The sequence below is a fragment of the Ambystoma mexicanum genome, chromosome 3q (genome assembly GCF_040938575.1).
Source record: "Ambystoma mexicanum isolate Mex_15411 chromosome 3q, UKY_AmexF1_1, whole genome shotgun sequence".
Taxonomy (NCBI): Eukaryota; Metazoa; Chordata; class Amphibia; order Caudata; family Ambystomatidae; genus Ambystoma; species Ambystoma mexicanum.
This window is the reverse complement of record NC_090926.1, coordinates 148,363,846-148,387,384: the sequence shown is the minus strand read 5'-3', so window position 1 is coordinate 148,387,384 and position 23,539 is coordinate 148,363,846. Positions and strand designations below refer to the sequence as shown.

At 46.7% G+C, this 23,539-nt stretch overlaps 1 protein-coding gene and 1 long non-coding RNA gene across 4 annotated transcripts in view; both read left to right on the top strand.

The window, feature by feature from the left end:
* CDK4 (cyclin dependent kinase 4) overlaps window positions 1-23,539 on the top strand; it is a 735,471-nt gene that overhangs the window by 146,098 nt on the left and 565,834 nt on the right. The gene's annotated exons all lie outside the window — the stretch shown is intronic.
* Window positions 11,359-21,609, top strand: LOC138582249 (uncharacterized). Its single transcript, XR_011304993.1, has 2 exons — window positions 11,359-12,478; window positions 18,358-21,609. It is a non-coding gene; the product is annotated as an uncharacterized lncRNA (long non-coding RNA).

Below are 23,539 nucleotides of genomic sequence, written 5' to 3'. Positions count from 1 at the left end.
TTGTTCTCTTCCCAATGTAAAATATAACACCTTTGGGAGAAAAAGATTTTCTGTTTGTCTCTAATGACCTGACCTCCGACACTCTCTTGCAAGATATTAAGCATAATTATGTAGTTAGTTTCGCCCAGAGAGCTTTCCTAGATAAACTTTCATTGTCCGGCCAGGATTAATAATAATACTAATAATAATTTGGCATTTATATAGCGCTACAAACCCTCAGGTATCTGAGCGCTGCTTATTATTACCCACGGTGTGTGGTGCTCATTTATCGACCTCGGAAGGATGAAAGGCTGAGTTTGGCCCCGCCGGGATTCGAACCTGCGTTGGTAGGCTCTGCACAGATGTCAAAGCGAGCGCTCTACTCGATGTGCCACTTGACCGGCTTCAAACCTTCTCAAACACCACACTTGCATCCCAGAGGCGGGAATTTATTGGTGTTGGTGGTCTCATGCATTTGACTCCTTTCAATAATCTACATACCATTGGTGATTCCCCCCCCCACTGGTTTCCCTTCGATGTACTCGTGACCTGCCGATATCGCTGATCTGTACGTGGTGATATATAAGCTTTCGCCTGCGCTGCCTGGCCTGCAAGAAAATTCACAACGTGTATCACATCAGTTTGTTTGGGATTAACATCCTTCTCCATGCACCAATTACTCCACTCTGCACGCCTTCCCTGTCCCCGGGGCCCATGATTCTTTGATCATTTCTTGAGCTGTTCCCGAAAGACGTGGCTTGGCCCAGGCTCCCCTGAAATCACCCATGCTATCAATTTCAGGTTCCCTGTTTGAATCAGTGGATGGCGCTCTCCTGCTGGTCCTAATACTAGGTCCTGTCTGTATGGCAATTGAATTGGAAAGTCGGAAGACATCGGCAGTAGATCTGGGAACCATGCTTGGCCCTTTCAGTCGGGAGTCACAAAAATCACTGTCGCTCTCGGTCTCCTGATCTGCGCCACAGTTCTTTCCATCATGATAAAAGGCGGGAATGTGTATTCCTTCGCTGTTCCCCAAACCTGGAGTAATGCATCTGTTGCAGCTGCTTCTGGGTCTGGTCTCCAGCTGAAAAATCTGGAGATCTTTCTGTTCAACCTCAAAGCGAATAGATCTGTTTGACATGGACCCCTCTGATGCATTATTTCCCGGAATACCGAGTCCTCCAGCTGCCAAATGCTGGAGTTTCTCAGGTGTCTTGTGTTCCAGTCTGCCACTTGGTTCTGTTCCCCCGGCAGGTGTTCACACTGACTCCTCTCTGGAGAAATGGGTGCCAAAAATCCTTGGCTGTCTCCGCTAGTATCTTGGACTTCGTCCCTCCCCACCGGTTTATATACCTGACTGCTGAGACATTGTATATTTTGAGCAGGATGGCGCATCTCGCTCCTTCTCGAGTATAGCAACAGCTGCAAATGATCCTGCTAACAGCTGTAGACTGTTGATATGGAGACCCAGCTCTTTGCTCGACCATCTCCCCCCGGTTGACTGTTCACCACACCTGGCTCCACAGCCCCAGAGGCTAGCGTCCGATTCTGTTACCAGGTCCGGGGAGGATCCAAATATCGCTCTGCCATTCCATGCTTCCATGTGGTAGTACCACCATTCCAGTTCCCTTCTCGCTTCTCGTGAAATTAGTACCTTCTGTTTGTGAGTTAGCCCTTTCCTGATATGTTCTATTTTCAACCGTTGCAACGCTCTGTAATGAAACGGTCCCGGAAAAATTGCCTGAATCGAAGATGACAGTCGGCCTACTAGCCTGGCTATCTCTCTGAGATATCATTTGCCTTGCCACCAGACTCTTGATCTCCCCCTTGATGGAGTTCACTTTCCCTAGTGGTAAACTGGGTGTGCCCTGCACTGTCCCCAGAAAGAATCCCAAAAATTCTATTGACTGGGTCGGTTCTAATTCTGACTTCTCCCGGTTTATTATGAATCCTAATTGCTGCAGCAGTTCTGTTGTTATCGGGACTTGTTCCAATAACGTCTCCTTGTCCTGGCACATTATGCAAATATCGTCTTGGTATATAATCAATCTGATTCCCTGTTCTCTGAGGTGTCCTACCACTGGCTTCAACAGCTTGGTGAAGTACCATGGGGCTGACGCCACTCCGAACAATAAACTTGTGAATTCCCATTTCTCCCTGCCAGAGGAATTGTAATAGTCTCCTCTCCTTCTGGTGGATCGGTATTGTCAGGTATGTGTCCCTGAGACCTATTCTCACGAACCAATCCCCTCTGTAGAATGTCCCTCGGTAGGTGAATTCCTTCCATTTTGAAATGTCTGTATATCGGAAACGAATTCAGCTCCCTGAGGTTTATGACTGGTTTGACTTTGTGTTTGCCTTTCACTAGGAAGAGGTTGCTTACAAAACCTTTCTGTCCCCCTCTGCCCAGGCTGATCGCCTCTTTTATTCTCAGCCGATCTACTTCTGTCTAGCAGTGCTTCGTCTTACCTGCTGAACTTTATCTGTCTGGGTGTGGCCTCCTGAATTGGTTGCTGCCAGAATTCTAACTGGAAACCCTGCACCGTTTGAAGCACCCAAGTATCTGATGATATTTCTACCCAGCTCTGTGCGCATAGCCTCACTCTCCCTCCTACTGGCGGTATGCCTGTATCTAACTCTTTTGCTAGCATGCTTTCTCTTCTCACCTGTGGCATTTTGAGGTTGCTGTCTGCCGCTGCCTCTCCAGCCTCTACTTCTGGCTCTTCCTCTGGAAGGGAAGAAAGGGTTTGCCCTTCGGTCCTCTTGTTCTCTCCAGTGCTGTCTGTCACTGTAGGACCTGTGATACTGATTGTGGCTGGCCGAGCGGCCCTTTCCTCTGCCAGCCTGATCAAAAAACGTCCTTCCAAAAATCTTTTTGAGAGAAGCTTGCGCCTTATCCATGGATGCATATGTATTGGCAAACTTAGCCATGTCTTTTATACATGATTTTCCGAACAATTTTCCTCTGGCTGCCGCAGCTTGCTCCGATATGGCCAGTTCTCTTAATTTCAAGTCCATCTTCATCAAGATGGATCTCCTTCTTTCTGTTGATATCGCGGTATTTGCATTACCCAGCAGGCATATTGTCCTCTGGGCCCATCCCGCAATTATGTCTGGGTCGATTTATTTCTTTCTTCTGCTTGGCCTCCTCCGCAAGTTGCCATATCCTTGCGATGGGCCCCACCGTATCAAATACTTTATCTTGACAGGATTTCCAACAACAGTCTATGCCCTTTTTTACGTCTCTTCCGTACCTTCCCAGGAATGTTGGCGTCCTTTCATCAACGTCTGGTGTTTCTGCCACCCCATCTGGCACCCTGGGTCTGGGGCATTCCGACCTCATTTTATTCCTGGCTTGTTTGCTTATTGGTGCTCTAAGCCTCTTCCTCAGGTATTCGCTATCTTCTCTGGGGGGGTCCCATTCAGTTGACCTTGGGTGTACTAGCTCATCTGGGTCAAATTCATCTCCTCCTGGTCTCATCTTTTCTGCCTTTTTTTGTTCCTGGGCCCACGCCCTTCACTTGCTGAGGAGATCTGATATTCTGACGAACTGTGTTGGTCTGATTTGTTGCTGCTCCTGCAGCCCTCGTCGGATGTGTCATCTGAACTATAATCGTATTTGTCTCGAGACCTTGCCTTCCTCTTGCCACTCTTGTGCCTCTGTGGCGAATCCAGGGGGTGGGGTCTTCGTAGCTAGGTGGGTCTACATACACTTTTCAGTTTTACCTGGGACTGTCTCCGTCTTTATTTGTTTTAATACTTATGTTTACCATATAAAATGGAATCTCACCTCCTCCTTGGCAGATCTGGGACCTTGAACAGTTTCTCTTGGGACTGTGCCTGTCAATTCCTTGCAGCTGCAGTGTTAGTGACTGCGGTGCTGCTCTGTGGACACTAGGTGGCGTGCACCCAACTAAGTTTGCTGAGCTCCTAGGAAGCCGTAGCTTCCTGCTCCACTCTTAAGAGTCTGCCGGTGTTGTTTAATTAATCGTGTCCGTCCTTTTAACTCCTCTAAAATATCTCCACCTTGTCCTGCACTCCTATCACTCTGCCACGAAAGTTTGCAATGGCACCGGAACCTCAGGGGTCCCGTCGTGCCCAGCGCAAACTTCCGTGTGGCAGTGCCTCCTATTGAGGCTAATGAACGCCAGGGCTTAAAGCCCTGTCGCGTTCCCTATTCTAGATGTGGATACTTGCGTGCTGCTTTCTGACAATAAATGCACCCACGCCCATCTGCCAAACGTGACCGTGAGTAGGAATTTATTTAAAACAAAATGACTGTCTAACAGCGGGTAGTTCTGTCTAGTGGCTATTTTGCACATAGCCATACACTAATTGGCACGCCTGCCACACATCTGGCCTCTGTTTGTAGACCTATAGTCTAGCGCTTCAAGCAGGCCTGCACGCGTTGGATAAACAAAGAAAAAAGCTTCACTAGAAGCGGAACATTCGCTTCCCAAAAGGAACATGTAAGGCTCAACAAAGGAATGACTTAACTGTGGTGTCAGCAGCAAAGAAAGAGGGGTTGGGGTTAGTGTAATGGACATATATAGAGGAGGGTCCCTGCTCATTGGTCCCATGACCTGTCCTCCATGATGGTTTGGGGAGTTCCCCATGCATTGACCTTGAACTCTATCTAGTTCTGTTGTTGAAACCTTTTTGTTTGTAAACGTTTTTTCTTTGCTGCTGTGGTTTCAGAGTAAAGATTGAAATGCATAATATGAAGCCTCCTGTCTTGCCATAGAATTGTATTACATGTTTCGCTTTACATTAAGGCCTGTAGTCTATTTTGTGCAAGCACAGGAAGTGGAAAGGGTTTGATGGGCTGCATCAGGCGAAACTGAAAGAGGAAGTCTGGAATCCTCGATGGGGACTGAAACCACCGAATGTCTGAAGCTGTCACAATTGTGAAACTAACGCCTTGCGTTATCAGTTTATGTCCCGGAATTGTATGGTCCACATTTTCAGAATGTATTAGCTAACTTAATGTTTTGTCAGTTTATTTAATCATCGTTTGGGTTGCAGACATAACTTTGCAGTAAAGGTGTAAGCACTGGTGGTTGTGGGCAGCAAATGAATACCCCGCCCACCCACCCACACTGCGCGAACTGAATGACACAGGGCCCTGTAAGGTCGTTGTTTTGTCCTCCCTTGTCGCGCCTAGAAACACTTGTACACAGGCGCGATATAAATGGCCTATCCTATCGTATATTGTGGTTGGTAGGTGGAGTGGTTAAAAGGGAGCGGCGACCGAGTCCACTGAACATTTATAGATCGTGTTTTATTTCCGCGCCTTAAATCAAATTGCTTTTAATGAATAGAAAATAACGCATGCAGAGTTTGCCTCCTGTGGTGTTTGTAATGTTTATTTCGATGGTTTGGTTTTTAATCCTGTATCTCCGATAGGAAAAGAAAATTGCAAAAGTTGCCACCGGCACCGAGGACACATATACGTTGCGCAGGGTATAAAAGATCCGCGCACGCCAACACCCACTAGCGCCTTTTAAAACAAAAATGTAATTGAGGCGATGCTTGATGACGTGCATTGTCTCGTCCATCACCATGTTGGCTGTCAGCTCGGTTGTAATACAGGTCCTTGTGTTAAAAAAGAAATACATACTTTCTCCAAAAACTGTTTGAAGACCTATTTTAGAGAACCCCTTTTCTCTATAGGAGCGCAGTTTCGTCGGACGAAACTACGCCCGAAATTCGTAATAATTATTCTGTCTTCACTGGGGTCGCCAATAAAAACTCGCGGAAAAGAGCAGTATACACCCATATTTTTCACCGTTTTAAACGGCTGAACTCCTTTCTTTGAGCTGAAGTTTACCATGGCAGCGATCGGGGACTGGGGTTCGGGGAGCGGATGCGGTCGAATGGAGGGGGCAGGAGGGTTCTTTTGTTCTCGTGTCCGATACCATTTCCCTCCATTGTTGTGACAGCAGGGTTGGTTTCTTTGCTGTCGAGGGTTAGGAATGTGTGGTATGTTCCAGCCGGCAGGAACCAATGGACGGCTCTCGCGCCCTTGCAGAAAATTCAGTGATTGTGTGATCTGCGTCATTGACCCAGGGAGCAGTTTGCTCATACATTGTTCGTCTATCATGGCCCAATAGGAGTGGTTAAACTTCAGGGTGACTTAGTAGATCAGTTATCTAAAGATTGTGGACCGTTCCACAAAATATGATTTTGCCACCGTGTGTTTCCTCCATCCAATGAATTATTTCATTATTATTAGTTTCTGCATACTTTATTTCTCATTTACATCACCATTTAGACACTGAAAAAAGAACATGTGCTTTTGTGCGTCCATGCCTGCAGGCACACTTGACCCGCAAAAAAACAAGCTTATGTGCAATCACAGGAAAGGCACTTGGCAGGCACTGCGTAGGAGTATTAACTGCCTGTTGATGGTAGATGCAAAATGGTGCGAGTACCTGGGCATCTAATGGCAGTGGCTGGCAAATGCCTAATACTTGCACACAAGCCAAAGCTATTGGCCTTACCAATGCTTGTTTTTAACATGACTCCATTGAAGGGCAGGAATAGTGCTTATACATCGAGTGGCTGAAGGCAGACTGGTTGATATTTTTATTACACCAGTAGGATGTTTACATCTCCAATTAAGTCATTATTCTCAGACTGCTTTGTCCTCAAAGTGCCTGCCAGTGTTTTTTCAAAGTTTGATGGTAAGGCTTAAATAAAGTGAGCTGAACGAGGTCCCATGAGGAGGTGTTTTGGGTCGGGAGGGGCAGGAACTGGGTGGGAATGGCCATTGGGATTATCATGCCCATGCACAGTCAATGGGTGACCAAATAACCAAGCACCTACAAGCTTTGTGTCCCTCATTTTTTTTACGTCTTTTTATTGGCATTTTCATACAAAGTCATACATTTATCAATTCTTCCATAATTACCTGTACAATATGCCGATTTGTGTGTCAAGTGCAGATCTTCAAAGACAGTTTAACATAACAGAATACAAACGCTCTTCACGTAGTGGGTTGTGTAACCTATGTCTCTTTTCTATGCAGGACAAATGTAGAGGGGTAGTCCATGCACCTCATGTTCTCTTTGCTGGGGTGTAGCCTACTTGCCGGTATCCATAACTTTCATTCTATGAGTGTGACACCAGGTCTTACCTGACATACAGGTAATGTGCTATTGCTCCTCCGCAGCTTGTGTCATGGCTTCACTGAGGTTTATCATCTGAGGGGTGAAACCTGTCCCAGACTAGCGTTTTTAAGGATTCGTGGGTGGCACTAGTACTCGCCTTTGATCGCTTACTGCACCAACCCACACTTTGGATTCTGCCTCTGCCCGGAACTCAAACTCTCTATGCCAGCGTGCATATTGCGGGCCCTTAGCTGATTTCCATGCCATGGCAATACACCTTTTAGCCAGTATGCATTTATGTCCATGAATTTTATGTTTGAACTTGTTATTCCTAGGGTATGCGCCCAACAAACACTCCTTTGGTTTCCAGGCATACCTAGTGACCCTAGCCCTCTTACAAGCCTGCTCTATCCGTGCCCAGAATTCTTGTACTTTCGCACATCCCCAAAACATATGAATTAAGTCCACTCTCATAATGCCGCACCAAGGGCTTGTTGGTTGTGTTTTACTGTTGAATCTAGCTACTTTATTTGGTGTCATGTAGTTGCGGTACAACACATTCAGCTGGATTAATTTAAAGCGAGAGTTCCTGGACATCTCACGAGAGTATCCCAATATGCGTTCCCATTCCTTCTCTTCTATGTCTTCCCCCAGGTCCACCTCCCAGCGTTCCTTCAGCACAGTACTCCTAGGGTTGGGCTTATGCACCAAGACACCATATAGTCTAGATACCGGTTTCCATCCATAACCCAAATTTTAACACCGGGGTCAGTAGTGGGTCTGCCACTCGCTCCTCTGGCCATTTCACCCATTTCCCTTTGGCCACCCTCCACACTCTCAGGTACCATTTAATTGCCCTTTGGGTTGCCCCTTCTGCTCAATTAAGGACCCAAATTCCCTAAACATACCATCCACGTGCATGTCCCCCTAGGTAGAAATTCCCAAACCTTCCCAGTGCCTTCTCACCACCAAATCATCCCCCTTTCGGCAAACGTCCACTGCTATTGGAAGCTCTGGTGAATAGGCGTGCTCTTAGCTTCAACAGTGGCAAGGTCCTATGCCACACTTGGCGTCCTAATGTCGCAAACATGGGTGTGGTGCCCAAGAAACTCAGCGGCAACCATTACACTTCCTTAAACTATGCCGGTGCCACCAATCGCTGCAATAGCACCGATTCTGATGTGGCTTCATCTGAAAGCCATTTGATGACAAAGCTGAGTTGCGCTGCCAGGTAGTACCTTTCTAGATCTGGTAGCTGCACCCCTCCTCTATAGGGCAGGCAAAGTGTTGCGAGTGTGAACTTGTGGCGAGTCGTTCCCCAGAGGAATTCCGTAACAGTACTTCTAACAGGCAAAAAAGGGGGTTTTGTTGTAGTAATGGACAATGTTGACAAAGTACAAAAATCTCAGCAAGATTATCATTTTTGTTATGGCAATCCTGCCCATTAGTGATAGTTTTGACCGGAACATCATGAACTTTCTCAAACCTTTTACCACACCTGCCGTATTCCGATCATGCATGCCCTCAGTTGTGTACATTATATTCACGCCCCATGTATCGGAAGTATTCCAATCGCCATGGGAGAACCACCTTTGGTAAATCCCGTGCATCTACCCCTCTCGGGCCAGTTAGTGGGAACATGCACTTCTCTTTGCTAAAGTAAATTCCGGACACTTTTGCAAAGTTGTCCAGTACTTCCAGGACCAGCGGCATGTTATTTTGCGGGTCCATAAGATAGAGCAGAACATTGTCTGCGTATAATGAGATCAGATGTCCAACTTCTGCCACCCAAATGCCAGCCTCCAAAAAGTCTTTACGAAGGTAGACCGCTTTTGGTCCAGTGTTGGCACATATAGCATGGGTGATAGTGGGCTCCCTTGCCTCGTACCCCTTTGTATGGCCCAAGCTGACGACACTTCCCTACCAGATTTGACCCTTGGCACCGGCAAGGCATATGGTATCCGTATCTGCTCACCAAACCCAAACTCCCGTAGTATTGCGAATAACCACTCCCAGTATAACAAATCAAATGCTTTGATCGTGACTAGTGACACTACTGCATATTGTTCTTGGGAATCGGTAGTCTGCGAAATGATGTGCTCTAGGCGGCACAAATTTATGCCAGTGCTTTGACTCAGGATGCAACCATTCTGGTCTCCATGTACCAAACCCCCGATCACTCTGAAGGTCGATCAGCTAATATTGTTGTCAGGACCTTCATGTTGTAGTTTAGCATGGCCAGTGGCCGTTAAGAGTCGCATTTATCAGTGGGTTTCCCAGGTTTAGGTTTTGGAATCACTAAGGTTTCCCTCGTGCTTTCCGGGAGTTCCTCCGTAAATACCTTGTGCACAGCGCAACATATCCTTTCTTAAAACAAAGTGTTTTAAGAATACGTTATGCATACGTTTTATATAACTCTGGGAGGAAGTCAATCACTGCCTGGCGTTTTGCTAGTGGCCAGCAACTTAATTGCCTAGTTTATTTCTTCAACAGTTATATCCTGGTCTGACGCAGCGCGTTATGGTGTTCCTAGTCTAGGCAGCCCTATTTCTTCCAGAATCCCCAGTATTTTGTCTTGGGGAACCAGACTCTCATGTTTATATAGTTGGGAGTAAAATATAGCAAACGTATTGTTTCCTTGCTATGTCTTGTACATATTGCCCTCCTCATCTGAGTTCCGTGGTGAGGTGCCTCAGGTGTTCCTTCTTACATAGCCAGGATAAGAGTCTACCCAGTTTGTCCCCTTCCGCGTATGCTCTAGTGCTCTTAACCTTGTAATCGAATTTTGACAGCCTCCCCCAGGCCTACTGGCAGTGTTTCCTGGGATCGGCTAGTCTCACCTCACCAGTTTGTTGCCCGCCTCCTGCATCTCCATATCTCGAATTTCCTTTTCTAGCTTCTCCAATTCCACCCTCAGTGTTTTCCGGATACCACCCGCGCTAGCAATGACCTCCCCTCTCACCACCACTTTCAGCGTCTCTCATAGTGTGCCCCATTCCTTTACACTGCCCACATTGTGCTCTGAGAACTCCTCCAGTCTTGCTTTCAGCCCTTCCCTAAAATTTCTATCCGCCAAAGAGTCGGTGGGCTTGCGCCACATCGGTATTGGGGGGGCCTTGGACTTTTCACATTCCACGTCAGCAGTAGCAGAGAGTGATCTGAGATTGTTCTGCCCAGGTACTGTGCTGTTTCTATTTCCGCCAGCTGAGTCCTACCTACAAAGAAACAATCTATCCTGGTATACAGGCAATGGGGTGAAGAGTAGTAGGACTAATACCTATCTTCAGGGTGTAGTTCACTCCACACGTCCACCAGGTTTAGGTTACTCAGTGTTGTATTAAGTGCTGAGGGGGCCAGTCCGATGTTATTTGGGGTGGGAGTGACTTGTCTAAACTTGGATCCCAGACACAATTAAAGTCACCACCCCATATGAGGAAGCATTCACGGTATTGTGCTATCTTGGCGCAAATCATGCTGACATGCAATGGAATACCATGATTGGGGAAATAGGAGTTAATAATGCATACCTCCACATGATCTATGTGCTCCCATAAAATTAGGTTTCACCTAAACGGCACATTAGCGTTGATCCATGTGAATACCCCTCTAGCATATTTGGAGTATGCCACCCCATATTCCATCCCCCCTGCCCTGCCCTCAATGTTCCTTAACCTTTACTAGTTCCCACTCCGTGAGGTAGCTCTCTTGGAGCAGTGCAATGGCCACCTTTTTCTTGCAGAGGAAGGATTTCACGTGATTCCTGCGCAGGTATGTACCCCCCCTCACATTCCACGTCAACATATTAATAGTAGATGCCATATTCATACCTAGACATTGCTTTCACCCCTCCAGGGTTCACCACCCGGCTAAACATCACAATTACATTTGTGCCACTTCTCCCCTGCAGCCTACTCGCCCACCCCACCCCATCCGTCCCTTTAATTAGGCACACCCCCTCATTCACCCATCTGCGTAAAGAACATAAAACCATCCAAACAACAAACAGAACATTTGCGCCCAGCGGTTGCTCCCTGTCTGCAGCGCTTGGGTGCCTCTGCACCTTTGAAACCAGTCCGGGCCATTGTGTGAGAGAGAATAGGTGTTAGTAACAGGCCAACGCCAACCTATGCATTGGATGGACTTTCGGGCCCAAGGCAGGTGGTCAAACATTGCCCCCGTCTAATGCAACAAACAGCTGATGCGGTACTGTCAGTTCCCCACTTGCTCCTGTAAATACCAAATTCATGTAATTGTCATGTTTCTTTGCCTCAGCAAGACTTGAACCCATTGCCCATGTTATAGCATTATGTCCATGTTAAACCAACTGCTTTTGTGTCCGCACACGAGGCCCAGGGTTTTCGCCTGGAACAGATATTACTCAAAGGCTTAGGAATTTCCCTCTGTTTTCCTTTCCTGTAAAGGCTACATAAATAATGTCTGTTAAAACTCTTGCACTTCACGTCCTGTCTAAAGCTGCCGTGCGAGTCAGCATGCATTCATTGACCCTGGGGTCTCCTCTATGAATGATGATTGCTAGCATCTGCACTCTTTCCCAAAACATAAGCATAAAGCGTATCTATATTCGGAGTTGTTATTCTCTGGGATATGTGGGAAGGGGAACTTGTGTTAGAGCTCGTGCGTCATTCTGTAAAAGATATGTCCTGCTATTGTCCAGCAGCCCATGAATGGATATTATCACTACCGCGGCAAGATATGTGTAGTTTGCAAATTCCCCACTGTGTCAAATGTGATGAATTAGCTTGTTTTTACGACCACGCATGTTAAAGATTACACATGCATCCTGTAGGATATTTGGACTTGCTTAGATAAGCTATATGAGTAATGACCATTTGCAATGTCCGGCCTTTGTAAAATGTCACCGCAAGGGCTGGAATAACAGCTAAAAGTGTTTTGGCAGGAAACTGTATGTCAGGACGTGCCTGGGCTTTCCGCCAGTCATAAGACTCAATGTAAACGTTTTCCTATAAAGAGCCTGCTCACTGTAATGTTAGTAGATCACTCTAGATAGCATCCCTATGGTGTATCTTGCAGTCAGCCCTTCCGCGGAAGTTTTGCATTGCAATAAATGATTGTTGAACTCACTTACTAGTGTGTTTATTGATGGAGACCTCCGCCTGGTGAATTTTAGCATTGACTGATTGGCGTCCCTGGACTGGCGGACCTTGCAGATGCAGTCCATCGCTTTGATGCGTGCCTTCCATTGAGCTCCCGTCTCCGGTGGACGACTTAACTGGGCCCAAACACTATCGCACTTTTGAATGCAAACAGCGCGGTCCTCCCTTGAGACGGAGATCAAGAAGAAGGAGAGAACGACTGCTCTGCCAAGGACCAGACGAACCAGACAGAGGGGAGGTCTCCTTGGTGTGGTGAGTGCATTTTGTGTCTGCAGAAAATATTGGTGGATGGTAAGCCACATTGGTATCAGTTTTATGGTACGTATTATTTTGATTGTAGTAAGGATATTGTAATTAATAATGGGGAATTTGTGCGATAGAAATAAGAATGAGGAACCTATGCATGTGCCTGCTGAAGGCACTCCATGTTACACTATGTTAACCAATTATGGGTTGGGGGCGGTACAATTTTGTAAAAACTGGGAGGAATACACAAAGGTCCATTCAATTTAAATGGCCCAAAGCAGGCACTTTTTGTATACCCATAATCGAAAATCTTGAATTAGTGCTACTAAAAAGAAGGGTTCGCCCCGCCCAGCATGATGCTATTCGCCAGTGGCGAACAGAAGCAATAAAGCAGAAAATGTCCCAAGATAAAAAGGATATGAAAAAGCAAAAACGGACCTTACAGGAGAAAGGGATTTGAATTAGATAACAGAGTTTGAACACCGGCTAGATGTAGAGGATCGGGCTGCATTGATAAAATTCAGTAAAGGCATGTACCCACTCCTCCCCAAGCCAGAGAAAGAGATAGTCAGCCTTGACAGCGAGGCTGATCAGGATACAATCAGATTGACAGAGAACCTTTTGCGATTAACAACACCTGTCAGACGCCAGCCTAACGGCACGCACCTTGCCCCGACTGCACCCCCTCCCCCTGAAAACCCAACCCCATATGGTACCCAGACTGGTACTATGGACCCAAATGGTGTCGAGGAGCAGGAAGTAGGGCGCTTATCTAGACAGGGGCCCTTCTTCCCCCCTGATTGAATATGCAAAATTAGAGCGCATGGCACAACAAGTGTTTGATAACCTGACCTCAGGGATAAAACAAAGGTTATATACCTGCCAAAAGAAGGAATTTCGACAGGTAATGAAAATGCATTGTGACCTTCTTCATGCATGGCTGAGGAATGAGGCTAAACGCCAGTGGCCCGGGGGGTTTGTTTGATATTTATAAGGCCATTGACACTGAGAAAGATCGGGCAACTCTGTGGCACCAGTATGACCAAATCATTGACGAGGTAACAAAAGTTATGAAAGATTATGATGATCAGTTAAAAGAGGAAGAAGAGGAACGTTGTAGAAGAGAGCAGTCTTTGCATGATGCCAAACCAACGGGAAAGGCGTTGGTTAAAAGGATATATGATGAAAAGGAGCCAGGGAAGGTGGGATATTGGACGGATCTATTTACCACCCATAGCAAGGCAACCCGACTGGTATGCTTGCAAGAGCTTTTGAACAAAATGGGATCAGAATGTGAAACAGGAGGGCGGGAGGATGTTTGCAAAAAGGTGAGAGAGTGCCAGGCTGAATTGAAAACGTATAAACCGAACTGGGAAGCGGAGGATCTTAGGACGGGTAGATTGTTCAAAGAATTATTGGAAGTGTTTCTCCCAGGGGCCAAGCGGGTCCAAGTAATGGCACCACTGAGGGAATGTGCGCCCATTGTTACAGCAGCCCACGACCGAAGTGACAAGACCCTCACGGTAACCAAAACATATGTCTATGTACCCCTCACTAGAGCAGAACTGTTCAGTATAATAAAAAGCACCCCAGACCCTAGGACCAATGCCGCGGGATTCTAGAAAGAGTTGAGAGCGCTATTTAAAATGTGTACCCTGACTCTGCAGGACATTGATCATGTAATGTCCGCTGTGACCCCGGCTGATGTATGGGAACCTTTTAGATCTCGGGACCCCCCTGGGCATGCCATCAATTGGACAGAGTTAGAAAAACAGGATACAGACCGGAAACCAACTGACCCCATTCCAGAGGACCTAAAAACGCTAGGGATAAGAATATTAAGGGCACTGAGTAGCGTGTTGCCAGAGGTGGATGTGAATGTAGAAAAAATTGATGCAGTTATACAAGGCCCTGCAGAAACAGTTTGGGACTATTTTCTGAAATTTGAAAATGCATTCAAGGCACACAGTGGCCAGTCTGTTAGCAACCCTAAGGGTCAGAGCTATTTCGCCATGGGGTTTGTGAAGGGTTTACGGAAAGGAATTAAGAAACCACTTAAATTGGGCGAGAGTACTTGGCAGTCAAGCACCCCATCCCAGATCCTAGAGATGGCTAAATATTACGAGCAACAGGAAGAGGAAGAAATGGAAGGTAAGAAACAGGCAGATAGGAATCTAAAAAATAAGGTGCTAATGCAACAATTGGTGCAACCACCTTACAGTAAACCAAAGGGCCAGAAACCCCAGGTAAGAAACCCTACAGGTAACAGTACGCAATGGACACCCCCGCGAATAGACCAATGCTCATTTTGCAAGCAGACGGGACATTGGAAAAATGAGTGTCCCATATTGATGGCGCGGAATGGTCAACCGGCGGGTGGGAGAGGAAGGGGCCGAGGTGGACCCCCCGCGGGACCACCTCAAGGCCAGGGAAGGTTGGTAAACCCCGAAAATAATGTATTCTCAAACAGCGCAGCGACAAATGGTTAGAGTGGATGGCAATGAGTTTGTGGAGGATGAACTAAGTTGAATGATAACACAGCAGCAATGAGTTGAAACGCCCCTAGTGAACCTGAGGAGATGGTGTCTGTTCCTATAGACCAGAAAGGACTGTATGTTAAATTGCAAATGGGACAGCACCCCACCGTTGGATGCTTGGTCGATATCGGAGCAGGTAACAGCTCGGTTGATGCCAAGGCCGTCCCCTCAGTTCCACTATCGGGTGAAAACTAAGTTTACGTAGGGTTTGGTGGGGAACCCATATGTACTCCAGTGTCCCAGAGAGTTGAGACGTCTATATGTGGAGTGAAATTGACTAACAAATGGTTACTTACTAACAGATGCCCCGAGAATCTCCTTGGGTTGGATCTTTTGAAAGCTTTAAATGCGACTATCTATTGTTCCCCAACAGGCGTTCGTATGACCATATGTAAATCCAAAATTGGTGGTTGTTATTTGGTTGAACCATTGCCACCAGAGTTACAGGAACTGCCCGCAGAGCTTTGGGCTGCTGGTAGTAATGATGTAGGTGTTTTGAACATTCCCCCTGTTGTGATCAAGGTAAAACATGGGGTCCCTCTACCCCGAACCCCGCAGTACAAAATATCTCCAGAAGGGGAAGCAGCATTGGTAAGGATTGTACAGGATCTAATGCGACTTGGGGTTGTTGAAGAGTGTGATGACAGCCCATGTAACTCCCCGATTCTCCCGGTTCATAAGAAAGGAGATGAAGTGACCCCGTATAGATTTGTCATTTATCTTAGGAGAATGAATAAGGTTGTGGACCACAGGTATCCAGTTGTCCCTAGTGTAACAAGTATTCTCACTATGGTCCATCCCACGGCCACTCACTTTAGTGTCGTGGATTTAAAAAACGCCTTTTTCTCCATACCCATAGCTGAAGAATCTAGATACCTCTTCTCATTTGTATTAGCACAGCGACAATACAGGTTTTGTCGAGCACCCCAAGGTTACACAGAGAGCCCGGCTATTTTTAGCCAAGCACTAAAACAGCAGTTGGATGAAATTCTGTTACCCTCTGGTGTGATGCTCATACAATATGTGGATGATATTCTCATTTGTGGAGATACTGAATTAAGTTGTAAAGAAGGTACCCTGATTGTGTTACAGCATTTGGCATACCATGGCCACAAAGTGTCGCTTAAGAAAATGCAGCATGTACAGTCCAAGGTTGATTATTTGGGATATGTCCTCACTGCAGAGGGTCGATCACTGTCACCTGAGAGGGTACGGTTAATACAGGAAATGGCCTATCCCAGTACCTTTAAAGAATTGAGACTGTTAGGTATTACCTCATATTGCCGTCATTGGGTCCCAGAGTTCTCCCCGATAGCTAAGCCCCTGTTACAATGTTTGAAAACGGAAAAGGATCAGACACCCTTCACTTGCACGCAAGAAATGAGAGAAGCCTGCGATGCTCTGAAAAGCGCATTGTGCAGTGCCCCAGGGCTCGGGACACCCAATTACGGCAAGCCTTTTACTCTTTTTGTACATGAACAGCAAGGTTGTGCCCTATCTGTATTGACACAGGAACAAAATGGAAGGCAAAGGCCTTGTGCTTATTTTTCTGGCACCTTGGATAGCGTGGCTGCAGCGCTTCCCCCATGTATGCGATCAGTTGCTGCAGCAGCGGTAGCTCTTAAGCAAAGCGCTGGTTTAGTGTTGGGAACTTCCGCCATTGTAAGAGTTCCCCATGCTGTGGATGTATTGCTCAATAGAACTTAGACTCAGCACCTCACAGCTGCCCGCTTAATGCAATATGAACTGACATTGTTTGCACCAAATGTAACTATCATGAGATGTAATACTTTGAACCCGGCTTCCCTTTTGCCCTTGCCGAGTGGGGAGGGAGATCAAGACATGCATGATTGCCTTATACGCACTGATGAACAGACCCGAGGTAGGGTCGATCTGTGACCTTCCCCTAGAGGGAGGTGATGTGATTCTATTTTGTGATGGCTCATGTTACAAACTGGAAAGTGGGGAGACAGTGGCTGGGTACGCAATAACAACTGAAAGTGAAATTGTCCATATGGAACGCATACCCGAGTTATCAGCGCAAGCTGCAGAATTAAGGGCATTAACAAAGGCTCTGGAATTAAGTAAAGATTTAGCTGTGACCATCTATACGGATTCAGCTTATGCACATGTCGTGGCCTTTAATTTTGGTCTACTGTGGAAAGGGCGAGGGTTTCTTACCTCGCATGGAACAAAAATAAAACATGGCAATTTGATAAACTATTAGCGGCATTGGCTGAACCCGCCGAGGTGGCTATAGTGAAATGCTCCGCCCATAAAAAGATGGTAGATTTTGTGGGGCAGGGGAACGATTTAGCAGACCAGGTGGCTAAATATGCTGCAGAACACTGTAAATTGCCTGTTCCAGAGTGTAACATGCTGCAAAGGAATGTGGAAGGGAAAGGGGATGAGGGCGGTTTGGAAAAGGGCCCTGAGGAGATAGTAAAGGACATTCAAAAGGAAGCGGCAGATTGCGAAATTAAAGTTTGGACTAAAGACAGTAACAATGGACAAACTCCTAAAGGGGTGTGGCTGGACAAAATCAAAATGAGGTGGTTGCTCCCTGACAGTTATTTACCCCTGGTAGTCGATATGGCACATGGGAATGCCCATGTTAATGCAGGTGCAATGAAGGACATTCTGAGCAAAGTATGGAAAAACCGGAAAATTGGATCCTATTGCAAGAGATGGGCAGCACAGTGTGCTGTCTGCCTCCAGCATAATGTGGGCAAATCTGTGAAAGTACCAGCAGGTCATAGCAGACTTCCTACGCAGCCATTTGAGGTGGTGTATATGGACTTCATACAAATGGAACCAGTTGCTAAATTAAAATATTGTCTTGTTATGAGGTGTGGGTTCTCTGGTTGGACGGATGCTTACCCCCTAAGAGACAACACTGCTATTTCCACAGCTAAATGCATCCTGAAATACTGGGTGCCCCAGTACACAGTGCCCAGCTTTCTGTATTCCGACAACGGAGTACACTTTACAGGTCAAGTTGTGAAGTATGTATGTACTGCCTTGGGTATCGATCAGCGATTCCATTCCGTCTATCATCCCAAGAGTGCTGGGATTATTGAACGATCGAATGCCGTAGTGAAAAACAAACTGGCAAAAATATGTGCCTCTACAAACCTGAAGTGGCCAGAATCCCTTCCCTTGGCATTGTTGAGTATGCGGACCACTCCAAAGGGGACACAGAAATTGTCCCCTTTTGAAATTGTAATGGGCCGTCCTCCAAGTGCATGGTCCATCCCAAAGCCAAGAGTTATTGGTAATATTGAACAACCACTGTTGAGGGATTATTGTGCTGAGCTCACGCATAAACTGTCTATTATCCATCAACAGGTGAAAGACGCAGCCTCGTCAGCTTTGGAAGGAGAAGGCCACGCAATCAAACCAGGGGACTACGTCCTCGTGAAGAGTTTTGATCGCACCAATTGCCTGCAGGCCCGCTGGAAGGGGCCATTTTTGGTCCTACTGGCGACGCAAACTGCTGTGAAGGTTGCTGGCCACAAAACGTGGATCCATGCCAACCATCTTAAAAAGGCACCACCTCAGATAGTCCATTCCCCGACCAAGGACACAGACCACTTCGCAGCCGAATCTATGGAGGACACTCCCAGGTATCACTTACGCCCTAGGAAGCAACATTGATTGCCTATGTTTGAACTCTGACATCTGGCTGAGAAAGGACTTGGTAAAGGGTCGGAACAAACAAAGGACAACCGAGACACAGATGAAGTGGCCTCAGCAGCCCCTCCTGGGTATGAAGTAGCCCCACCGAGACACAGATGAAACGGCCTCAGCGTCCCCTCAAGGGTAGGAAGTAGCCTCAACGAGACGTGTCAAGGTAAGGTGCCAGAAGCGGTGACTGCAGGACGGGTTATACTGTGCAACCCTTGCGATCTAGCGCATAAACGGACGGCACCGTTAGGGTAATTGTTAGAGACTTTTTGAACATGTTTGTGTAAATATATAATATATATATAACGTGTGACATTTAACGGCCAAGTTCCAGAACTCAGCCATTTGGGATTAGCCCGAGGGAACAAAACAGGTTGTTACAATGAATGACGAGGACGCAGTGCAGAGGCGTCCACGAGTTGACAGATATGCATGCACCCCAAAGGAAAAGCTCTTCTTATCCCTTGTCTGTATTGTTATAACAGTAGGGTCCGCAATATTCCTCTGGTACCTTGAGCACCATGATATTTATGCTGCCCATAATTTGCTGCCTCCCACGCCTCAGCCTCCAACACCAGAACTAGTAACTATTCCCCATATAGATCAGGAGTATCGGAAAAAGCACCCTAGGAATAGCATCCTCACATGGATGAATGAAACAAACCAGATACTAAATAAAACCAACTGTTACATATGTACATATGTTCCCCATAGCCATGAAAGCGGACCCGAATGGTACGCGACTCCTGCTACAAGTGATACATGCGTGCCTTGGCGAGATTATCTTTTGCGTGCCTCCAGAAACTATACCGAAAATGTGACACTCACATTTGTGAATAGGGAAAAATGAGACAATCACTCAGACTAGAATACAGGGAGGAATTTATATTCCTCTAACACCCAATGTAACTAGGTATCTTAATAGATCCATTTCCTGCCCATCTAAAGAAATAGAAATGATTCCTCTAACCGACTATATGAGAGACAACAAAGCAGTACTACCACACCCAATCCCTGTACAAAATATAGTTCGTAGGGCCCCCTTTTGCTACCAGCGAAACATGACACATGCTCAGGCTGTTTTCATGGGTAGACACAACTGCCAGAATATAGTAGATTTGAATAGTATATCCGCACCCTTTAGTCCCCCTAAGGGGGCAATGTTTATTTGCGGGGAGGAAGCATACCTCTGGTTACCCCGCTATTGGAAAGGTAGATGTACCGTTGGATACGTAATGTTGGGTTTGCATTACAAATCTGTGGAGGAAGTGAACTTAAAACCCAAGGCAAAGAGAATGAAAATGGGTACACGGGATTACCAGCGAAGGAAAAGAGGTGTTATTACTAAAGAAGACACCACTTGGGATGAATTCTTTGATTTCCTAAAGGGCATAGTGATGCCCATGGGAATAGTTATGAATTCCAGAAGCATTAGGCACTTGGCTAGATTAGTAGAAAAGGAACTAAATGTGACCGGTGACATACTGGCAAACCTCACTAAAGAAGTACAAGCAGTCCGTATGGTCGCATTACAAAACCAACTAGTATTAGACACAATGCTGGCAGAAGTAGGAGGGGCTTGTAAAATAATTGGCACTTCTTGCTGCACTTTTCTACCTGATTATAGCACCGATATCTTTAAAGGGATCGATGAAATGCATAATATAGCAGCTCAAATACATTCTGAATTTGGGCCTGGGAATGGGACATCCTGGTTCTGGGATCTATTACGGAGCTAGGGATGGAAGCTCCTCACCCCTCTTCTTGTGATAGGAGGATTAATAGCTGCTTGCTGCTGTTGCATTCAGTGCTTTCTCTTATGTATGTCCGTCATAGGAGATTGCTGCAGGAAAATGATGGGAGCACTGGCACCCAAACCCACTAATGCCATGACCACCAACGAGATGATAAAGTTAGAGGAGGCAATTGAGGGGTTACAGAAGATTGATGTGTCGGACAACGACAATGAAAGAATGAATGAATACAAACTAAACCACGTGTATTACTGATAAAGTCTTGCTGACGCAAAAGGGTCGTTTGTAAATACCAAATTCATGTAATTGTCATGTTTCTTTGCCTCAGCAAGACTTAAACCCATTGCCCATGTTATAGCATTATGTCCATGTTAAACCAACTGCTTTGGTGTCCGCACACGAGGCCCAGGGTTTTCGCCTGGAACAGATATTACTCAAAGGCTTAGGAATTTCCCTCTGTTTTCCTTTCCTGTAAAGGCTACATAAATAATGTCTGTTAAAACTCTTGCACGTCACGTCCTGTCTAAAGCTGCCGTGCGAGTCAGCATGCATTCATTGACCCTGGGGTCTCCTCTATGAATGACGATTGCTAGCATCCGCACTCTTTCCCGAAACATAAGCATAAAGCGTATCTATATTCGGAGTTGTTATTCTCTGGGATATGTGGGAAGGGGAACTTGTGTTAGAGCTTGTGCGTCATTCTGTAAAAGATATGTCCTGCTATTGTCCAGCAGCCCATGAATGGATATTATCACTACCGCGGCAAGATATGTGTAGTTTGCAAATTCCCCACTGTGTCAAATGTGATGAATTAGCTTGTTTTTACGACCACGCATGTTAAAGATTACACGTGCATCCTGAAGGATATTTGGACTTGCTTAGATAAGCTATATGAGTAATGACCATTTGCAATGTCCGGCCTTTGTAAAATGTCACCGCAAGGGCTGGAATAACAGCTAAAAGTGTTTTGGCAGGAAACTGTATGTCAGGACGTGCCTGGGCTTTTCCACCAGTCATAAGACTCAATGTAAACGTTTTCCTATAAAGAGCCTGCTCACTGTAATGTTAGTAGCTCACTCTAGATAGCATCCCTATGGTGTATCTTGCAGTCAGCCCTTCCACGGATGTTTTGCATTGCAATAAATGATTGTTGAACTCACTTACTAGTGTGTTTATTGATGGAGACCTCCGCCTGGTGAATTTTAGCATTGACTCTCCCATCAGCCAGTGGTATGCGTCCTGACAAAATTCGTGGCTTGCCTCACCCGCATCCCACATGACCCACCCCACTTGGCCATCTTCTCCTCACGTGACAGGCTCCTCTCCATCGTCCAGGTTATTGTGCTCCAGCCACATGTTGGCTGCAGCCGGTGTTTCGAGGAAGACTGCTCTCCCCTTGTAAATAACATTGAGCCTTGCCGGATACATGAGCATGTATTTGACATTTAAACGTTGGAGTTTAGCTTTAATCGGCACACGCGAGTTCCTGGCCTTCTGGACTGCTGGTTTGTAATCCAGATAGATGGAGTTGTCTCGTATTTATCCTCCTTCGCTAGAGTATTTCAGTATTGCTTCCCTATCTTGAAAGTTTAACATTCATGCAATCATTGGGCGAGGGTGTGACCCCGGCAGCGGTTGCTTTTGCAGGGACCGGTGGGCTCGCTCCACCACAAATCCCTGCGACGGGTTGCCTGCGCCAACTTCTTGAAGTAGTAAGTTCTCTATCTATCATGTGGAATTTGGGCCTTCCAAAACTTTGGAAATCCCCAGCAACCGAACATTGTTCTGTCAGGCCTGCCCTTCCGCCTCTTCAGTACACAGCTCCAGCACAGTGTAACTCCTTTCCAACTCCTTCAGTGTTCTTTCCAGGTCCTTCGTGGACTCTCGGGTTTCCTTCAGGCTGGTCTCAGAGGTCGACACTCTCTCTCTGCCAGATTGCGGACATCTTGTCTCAGCAGCTGCATGTCAACTTTTACTACGTTTTTTCTCATCTCCAGAGATGACCTCAGTGCCGCTATCGCCGCTAGCACCAGATCTTCTTTACTGATGGGCTCTGGTGTCTCTGAATCTTTCTGTGCAGCACTGCTGCATTGCGCCGGGTCACAAGGCTTGGCGGCATTACTGAAGGAGTCCATAATCGTAGTCTTGTTCTTTCCTTTAGTTGTGGACATAACTGTGCTTGCTGGAGTGGCAGTTAGCAGTTACCTGTGGCTTAATACTTGTCTTGTACATTGTGGCTCTCGTTCCTAGGTGCTTCGTCAACCGCACCAGTAGACCTCGCTGCTTCTCAATAAGATTTGTTTCAGTCACATGTGTACTGCTGGGCGCGCACTATCGCCATTTCACTTCAGCCCTCTGTGCCGGCTTTCCCCCTTCAAGCTTGGCCGTCGATCACTCTCTTCATCCCAACCAGTAGCAGGGACTGGTGTTTCCTTTTATCCGGAAGTTCAGTGTGGACTAAGCAAGGGGTCTCGCTGCAGCAGGGCTCAACTATCCAGCCCTGCGGGGTTGTGCTGCTTAGTGGCCACACTCACCAGTGTTGATGTGGCTGCAATCTAAACCGCGGCTTCAGTGCTATGCTATGCCTCCATCAACCACGTCCGTGTGCCTTGCAGCTCACACTCCTCTAGCTGTAGTACCCAGCCGTCAGCCCCCTTTGGTGGGCCTTGTCTTTTCCCCACAGCGTCAGCAGCGCTTAGCCTCTGAATCTAGCCGTTTGATAGTATTCAGGTTAACTGTTTAATAGTCCCTGTAGAGGTTCCAGCCACCCTTGTCCGATCCTTGCCCTTCTGCCCGGTGGATAGCCAGTATTCCAAACCTTAACCCATTGCTTTTGTTTCAAGATCCATTAGTATTCAGTCCTCCCCCAGCGGCCATAGCAGCCCCACCAGTTCGTGCTCCTATGTTCTGCAGCAGCTGCTCCATTTAGGGTGGCAGTTATTACCAACCTTTTGTTCACAATGTACACGCGCTGCTATTGCGATGGGCTTGTTAGCCTCTCGTGCCGTTTGTCACTGTGATGCTGTCCGGGGGGCCTGTACAGCCAGCTATCAATGCAACCCTCTCCTTGTGGCTCCACCAGACATGGT